This window comes from Rhea americana, unplaced genomic scaffold (assembly GCF_003343005.1).
Source record: "Rhea americana isolate MKP2758 unplaced genomic scaffold, rheAme1 scaffold_35, whole genome shotgun sequence".
Classification (NCBI taxonomy): Eukaryota; Metazoa; Chordata; class Aves; order Rheiformes; family Rheidae; genus Rhea; species Rhea americana.
In genome coordinates this window covers 6230551-6238577 of record NW_028186479.1, presented here as the reverse complement: position 1 = coordinate 6238577, position 8027 = coordinate 6230551, and positions in this window count along the sequence as shown.

Here is an 8027-nt window from a genome sequence, read left to right as displayed (position 1 = left end):
TGCTACAGGAAATTCCTATTTTGGAGAAGGGATGGGGTGTTGCAAGGCTGCACTGGACATACAGTGAGGTAAACATCATAGGACCTGCCTCAGAAGTGGGTTCACTGAGTTAAGAAAAGGATGAGCCCCTGCTTTGTTAAATGTTTTACATGTCCTGGAGGAAATGAAAAAATTTGAAAAATTCATAGTAAGCATTGGCTGAAGAAAGTAGTTTCCATTTAGGAGCAACTACATTGCTGGCATAATTAGACACAGCTCATATTCCCCAGAGAAATTGTGTGGAAACAAGTAGTGCAACAAAAGAAATGAAATAGCCCCATGATTAAATTTCCACCAGCTACCTCCACACCAATTTYCTCATGTATTCACCTCCTAGAAAGTATTTCTTACACCTTGGGGGATTCTTCCATATACTTTCGGATTAATGAGAATCTCTTCTAGTAACATTCATCACTTCGTAATGATTTGTTTTTGTTGTATCAGCTCACAGCACCACCTTTCAATGGGAAAAAGCATTTCCAAAGTACAGCTATTGCCTAGCTAAATTCTGGCCAAGATTGTGTGAAATATCTTAATTTAACAAYGTAAGGCTGAAACCTTGCCCTTCAGTGAGAAAAAGCGCAGAGAAGGAATAAAAGTATGTTCATGTTTTGCATTTTTATTGTGCTTTGTATGCTCAAATTGCCATATGGGATTTAGCTCATTAATCCTTTCACTACCAGTATGAGATGGATAAATATTATTTCCTCTGCAACTAAAGAAGCAGAGACACCAATAGACATGTTGTTTTCAGCWGGCTTGAGCACTCACAGGCTCCAGCATGAACTGTCTGTGCTTATTATCCTATAAAACTAGACCTGTGGTGAGTTGTCCTGGCCATTGAGCCATTTGCTAATGGAGCCAGAATGCTACTAGCCCAACACTTGAAAAATCACATGGGCCACTCTGCTTGTACAGTTCTTGTATGTACCATCTTCCAGGCAAAGGCCTTTAATTTCTGCAAAATTTGAGCTTTAATTGAATAGTAGTGCTTTTGACCCTGTAGTTACCTGGATACACCGAGTGTAACTCGACCTGCTGCTCCCTTCTTAAACGAGATGCTGGCTTCCCTGGCTGCGCCAAGCTTCCCCGAGGTGCGAGACAACTACCTCGGGTAGAGCAGAGAGGCAGTGAGATGCGCCACATCGCTGCAATAAGGCTGTGTAGGAAAGGCAGTGTGTCAGGGCTCCCAGCTTCACCGGAAAGGGTTTGGGGCAGGCACACGAGTGGAGAGCTGTGTAGAGACAGGACCTTGAGGAATTCAGATGGAAGGAAACTCTTCAAATGGGTCTGCTTGCCATTTACCAGAAGACACAACAACATCTGGGGACACTTAGGGCCCCAGATCAGTGCCTGGGACAGAAGCGCAGAAGGAAGCCTACTAGCTGATGAGAAAGGAGAGACAATTTCCCACTCAAATTTTGCCATGAACACAAACTTTCCTGTTGGTCTTTGGCTTGAAGGTGTCAAAGGCCAAAGACATGAGAGTTGTAATCTGAAGTATGGGAAGAGAATGAAAAAAGCAGAAGAAACTGATAGTACAATTTCTTTATAGCTTAGCAATAAAAGATGTGTTTCTGAGAAAGAGAGGTGAGAAACATGAAGCAAGAAAATGTCAAGAAAGATAAAAACATGTCAGGAGAGAGAGGGGGGAAGATGGAGACTGCAAGGGGAAGCCAATCTTAAGAATGACTATTTTGGAATGACAAAAGAAAAAGTGGAATGAAACTTAGGAGACAATGAAGACAGGAACAAAAAGAAGTAGGTAGCCTTTAAAATATATGGCTGTGAAGATACTGGCTACATATACATATATATATATATACACACATATATATATATATATATAAAAAGTATGCTGTAAACAGAATATCAGCATGTGATCTTGTCAACAGCAGTGGTCCAGACTGGGAACTACACTCACACCAGCATGATTTCACCATTACTACTTTTTGGCTTAATTAATACAATTCTGATAAACATTATTGTGCTGGACAACGAGAAATGTATATTTTACATGGATCAAAGCAGATTCAATGGAAGAAACATATCCATTCTATAAGGACAACTTTTAGTATGTTTTCTTTACCTCAAAGAATGTCTGAAGCAAAATTAGATTGGGCAGTACATACAAAAGAGGGCTTTGCCATTTTCTTGATTGTTTTCCTGCAATATGTAGAGTGATTTCTTTTCTCTTTGTACTTAGGTAATGGTAGTCCATTCCTACTTTTTCTCAGTCCTCTCATTTATTTCCAGGCCCTTATTTTCTTTATTACTTTTGCCACTTTGGGGGCCAAAATTGCAGTCAGTTACTCAGGCAACACACTGAAAATTTTGCTTGAAGTATGGAATCAAGTTCTTAATTCATCTCATGTCAGCTCTCTTTTCTATGACCTTAATCACCGTCCTTTTCCATGGTTGGTATTTCTCAACTAATTTGTAGAACGGGCTGGCACATTTACTCTCTTTCTTTTATGCTTTTTCTATTTCTCCGTTGCTTTTATTCTTCAAYGTTCTTCTTCTGTATCTCCATTTTAACCACTCCATGTTGCTTAGCAACACCCCGAACGACACCAACAAGGTAGGTCCCAGTGCTTCTAGCAAATCTCACCTTACAGTGAACAAAAACATAATTTAGTTTCACACTCCCAATGACTTCATTTCCTCAGAACAATGTTTATCTAGAATTCCTGTTTCCTTAAGCAGATCTTTTTCTATGAGAGCTAAGTACATGTCAAATACAGAGAACCACACAGAGTCCAGCAGGATAGTTGGATCTTCCAGTTTTGCTCTGACACCAGTAACCTGTTGAGATAACAAGAAAGCTAGAATAAGAGATTATGTTTTAGATACTGTCTTTGCCAACATTCAGGTCCAGAGCCTCCTCTGATTGCTATATAGATAATCAAATGCCCACACACAGCTATGAATCCAAGCTTTATAAAAACTGGAAGAAATCTGGATTTGAGATTTGATTTGGCCACAACTCTAATTAAACACAATCCAGATATTTCTAATAAATATCCCTAATATCCCAGATTTTACAATAGGCTTCTCCTTTGACCTAATAGAACAGAAAGAGAACAAATTGAATAAGCATTATTTCTTTTTATTTCTTATTTGCAATTGTTTTGAACAACTTACTTAATCAACATTATTACAAAGGAAGGCCAAGAAATGTGGTTCCTTACCGATCACAAATTGTTATTGATTCCAAATCATGGAAAAAGAACTCTATAATTAAAATATTGCTATGCACTACACAAAAAATAGCAGGAGTTAGTCAAAAACATGCTGGCTTTTTTTTCCACAAAATCACTTTTTCAGAGGAAGACTCTCAAGTATAGTTTTCATCTCYGTTAAAATGTTCTATTTTTGAGGGGAAAATGGAAAAGAATTTATTTTTTTTAAATATGCTTTTAAAATTTTAACCAAAATATTTCTTAAGTTTTTCTCTTTTGAAATCTGAATATTTTGAATTTTTATTAACACATTTTCCCAGAATCATTAAAAACATTTCTTGAAAAATCAATACCTTTCCCTGAAATATGTTGAAAAAAATAATTTATTTAATAAAATTGTATGAAAAGTAACTGGCACTTTCAGATTAGCTTCAGAGAGCAGCTGATTTCCAAATTAGCAAGCCCCAGCATCCAATTGAGAAATGCTGGTTTGGGATTTATAACCTATTTGTATAAAAAACAAGAGAGGAACAATAATGCATTAGTTACTATTATATCTGGATATATATCTTGGAGATAGATTCTGTGATCTTTAGTCATACAAAACTTCTATTAACTTAAGTATTTGATTTCATTGGGCCTGGTTCAGCCCCTAGGATCATGTAATGTTAGCTCTAGAGATAGTTCTATTCATCACGCTTTAGTCACAATGAGTTATACTTCCTCACCCAAGTAAGGCATTGATTTTTTTTTTTCTAGGACTGTCTTTGTTCAGTAGCCCTTATTCATACGGGGTAATATTTACTGCACTGAGAGTACTGTCATAGGTATTAATCATGCAAAGCACTGATGAACTCAGCCCTGAAGAAAAAAACTCATACGTTTATGTGAGTACGGCAGTTTTGCCCCACACATCCATGTACCTCTTGACATAAAAAAATCTGCTCTCAATTACTGATAACCTATGGGACTTCAGTATACTTGCAGAATATACAGTTATTGTTGAGCTGTGCTATTATTGTGTATTTTTATTATGGGAATCTGTATGGCACCACGGAATAGCAAAACTGTATCCATGCTCAAACTACCTTTAAAGTCAGTATAATCATCTATGCTAAAATTGCTTTTAAAGACAGTATATTCATCTGTATACTCTAGCTTGTGGTAAATCTATAAAGCACAACTACACAAATACATGAGAGAGATCCAATTCTGAGGTCAGAGTATGGAACAAAAAATGTATCAATCTAACAGCAGCATACTAGCCTAGCACCTTCTAATGCTGAACCTCTCTCTGGGGAGAATTTTTCATTCTTGCGATGAAAAAGAATCTGCAATACAGCTGAAGTATATAAAAAGAAAATGAAAAAACTACCTCTGTTTTTAAGTATCCCTAGCAAACACATGTACATAAAGTCAGAATAACTTTGTTATATACAAGTCTCATGCATATACATATATATATGTATATATATGCCCTCCCTGAGTATATGAAGGATTGTATATGGATGACTGATCGCTTCTTGTGTTGCCCCTGCTAACAACTGGTTTCAAAAATAAATCCAAATGAATAGAACTGGCTTAGAATCATCCCCGTAAAGAAACAACAAAATTTCACTGTTTGTGAAAGAGAAAATCAGACACATGAATGTTTGAATTTGGACTCTAAAACTAGCTGGTGCAGAGATGTATCATTTTGCATTGCTCTGGACTTCAATCTTCTGGGTTTAACTCAGAGAATTTGCCACTGACACTGGTAAGAGTTGTGCATGAAAGGACACCACTTTTTGTTACTAAAAATTATTGGTTAATTAGTTATAGCAGCACCTAGATCAATGGAAGCAGAGTTACTGATGTTAAGAACAGATGCAGAAGGGACTGAGAAAAGCTCATGGTCAGTATAAAGCATTTCCACCATGACCACTGCAGCCTGTGAAAGCTGGTAGTTACTTCACCGTTAACTCAGACCAGGCATGATTAGAAAATCCAGAATACACAAGTACGCCAAACATCGCAACTATATTCTTCACAGGACAAACCCTGCTGCCATCCCACCGAAGCCCCAGGTTTCAGGGAGATAGGTTGTTAGACTGGGAGGCTCGATGCTAAACCTTGTACCTCGGTAATCTCTGCGCCCCGCATTGTGCCTTAAATTCAAGGGACCAGAAACACGAGCTGTCCTCTCTCTATCCTTACCCCTAATGATCACTGCAGTCTAAGGAACACCTAGGAAATGCTCTTTGCACTTTGTCTCTCAGACCAGTACTCCCTGAACACATTGCTGTTTCTTGTATTCCAGATCCGGCTTGCCCCTTTGGGGCTTTTTTTTAAATGTCATCCTTTTTTTTGTTGTTGTTGTTGTTAAGTATTTTATATTTTAACAGTCATTCTACTTATAAGCCTTTTTTTCAGAAAAACTGTAAGCAAATCCCTCTCTTCTATCACATTTTTAAGTGAAGCAGCAAAATACTCTGCACGTGGCAGTGCCTATTCACGACATCTGTACTCAAACCAGTGTAGGCACACATCAGAATACACATCCGTGAACCATTTAGTACYTGTTTTAGTGTTTTGGCAGGTGCCAGTAAGGGCAAATGAAAACTCTAATAACTGAATTCACTTGTTTCAGACAATAACTTGATTCTCTTGCTTAATTTGATATAATTCAGGAGAAATCAATGGCACACCACTGGTAAAACTAGCATAAGCAAGAAAAAAGAATCTAACTGCAAGTATAAAGCTTAAATTTAAGCCCAGGCACAGGCTTGCTTGATCAAAGCAAGTACTCTGTACCATACATTACAAAGCCAGCAAAATTTCCAAAAAAGTTGCCAGCTCTCTGCTTAAAATATCTTGTTAACAAGAAATGCTTTCCTGGCATAGCCACTCTTCTGCAGGCTCTTTATTTCATATGCAGAGCATTTATCTTTGGGGAGAGTGTTAACATTAGCTTTACGTTCTCTCGGTAGCCTTGCCTTTCAGTGTGAAGAGGCTTATCAGTCACACAGGGCACATCAAGCAAATAATTGCTTTCAAACACGTCTCACTTCTGCACAAAAGAATTCTTACAAGGCAGAAATGAAAAAAATGTAMCATCAAGGAAAGCAAAGCAGGACTCCATACATTAACTATACCAGTGAACGTGCCCTTCAGATCAGTAGGTCAAGTGAACATTTCTCGGGGTGACCAACTCCTCTGCTTTCTAGAAACAAAACTACTGCAATGTTTATTCAAGTGACATGGCCATTAAGGTCAATGGGAGAGTCAATGGGACTAGAGATAGTCCAGTAAGATGTACGATTTTAAAATCTTGGTTTATTTCTGCTGCCAGTCTCTGTTTCTCTCTGCATTATTTGCCTTTCTTCCAAATAGCATACACAAACAGCATGCACTTGTTTTATTTTGTCCTGAATTAAAAACAAAAAGAGAAAAAGAAAAAAATGCTTGACATACCTAATTCCTAATGGAATTTAATCCTTCCAGACTTTTCATCCACTCATTTCCATCAAATGTAGAGAAGAAAACATTACAAATACATCAAACAAGGCCCCGAGCAAGTTCACGTGTTCCTAACAAATTAAATACATCGATGTTAACAAAGAAATGAGCATTCTTCTTGCAAAGCTTTCTCACTTAGCTCACATTTTGGTTTCAGCAACTTCAGCTGGACTAATCATGTCTAAGGCAAGTAACATAGCTTTTTATAAGGCTTTTAAAGAGTTGGAAGTATACAACAAAACATATTTCAGACAATACAACTGTCTGTTCAAACAAGAAAGTAGAAGTCTTGCAAATTTTTGTTTCTTGCACACTTGCAAAGTGGCAGCTTGATCTAGGTCTGGTCCTGCAATTCCTCCCTTCTCACCATGCCAAAGCCTTTCCACAAACAACCCCGCAGACTGGTAGATGTAAAGAGGCACGGTATCATTAAGTCTTCAACAAGTATATTGCGTCCGAGTTGGTTTTCGGGAATGCTCTTTTGCAGAAGTCAGGGACTTGCCACTGCACTACTTTTAAGGTATCTCAAAGGGCGGACCCAATCCTCCAGAGGACCTTCAGGTCTGCAACCACCCGACCTCACACGGACCCAAGAGCTGCAGCCGGCGGAGCTGCACTAACTGAACGCCCTCAGAGCATCTCTGCCACCGCCGACCAGCTCTCCGTCCCATCCTGCCCCAACATCGGTGGCATTTCGTGTGACGCCTAGAACATACTGCAAGGAAGCGACAAACATCTCTCCGAAAGGGTTTGCCATGCCTGTTTCCTCCACGAAGGACCCAGGAAAAGACAGGGTTTGCAGGCGGGGAGGTTGGCCAAACCCTTCACTCCACCCTGGCAGAAAAAGACCCACAAAAGGCTAAGGTGGCTCCAGAAAGAAAACCTCTGTATTGAAAGCCAAAGAACGCAAAGCTACAATAATAAATGCACACTATCTCAGCTGGTAAATACAGTGTAAAAGGTTCATTAAAGTTCAACTTCAGCAATAACAATATAGGTACTGTTTCAGTTCTTAATCCTGCCAGAAAAGACTTATCCTTTTGTAAATAAATTACAAAAAAACGCTTAAACTGTATTCATATACAAAAAAGCTACTCTGACTACAACCAATGCGATTGACCGGGGTGCGGGGGAGGGAGTTCTTTTATTTCCTGCGTTGATTTTTTGGGGCTTTTCTCTTTTTTACCAAAACGTTGGTTTAAAACGGGTAATAAAGATACAAAACGAGCACACAGGATCTGGTCGTTTCCAGCTGCGGGGCCGGGGCCGCCGCGGCGCTGCGTCCCTCAGGCCGGACAGGGAACGGGT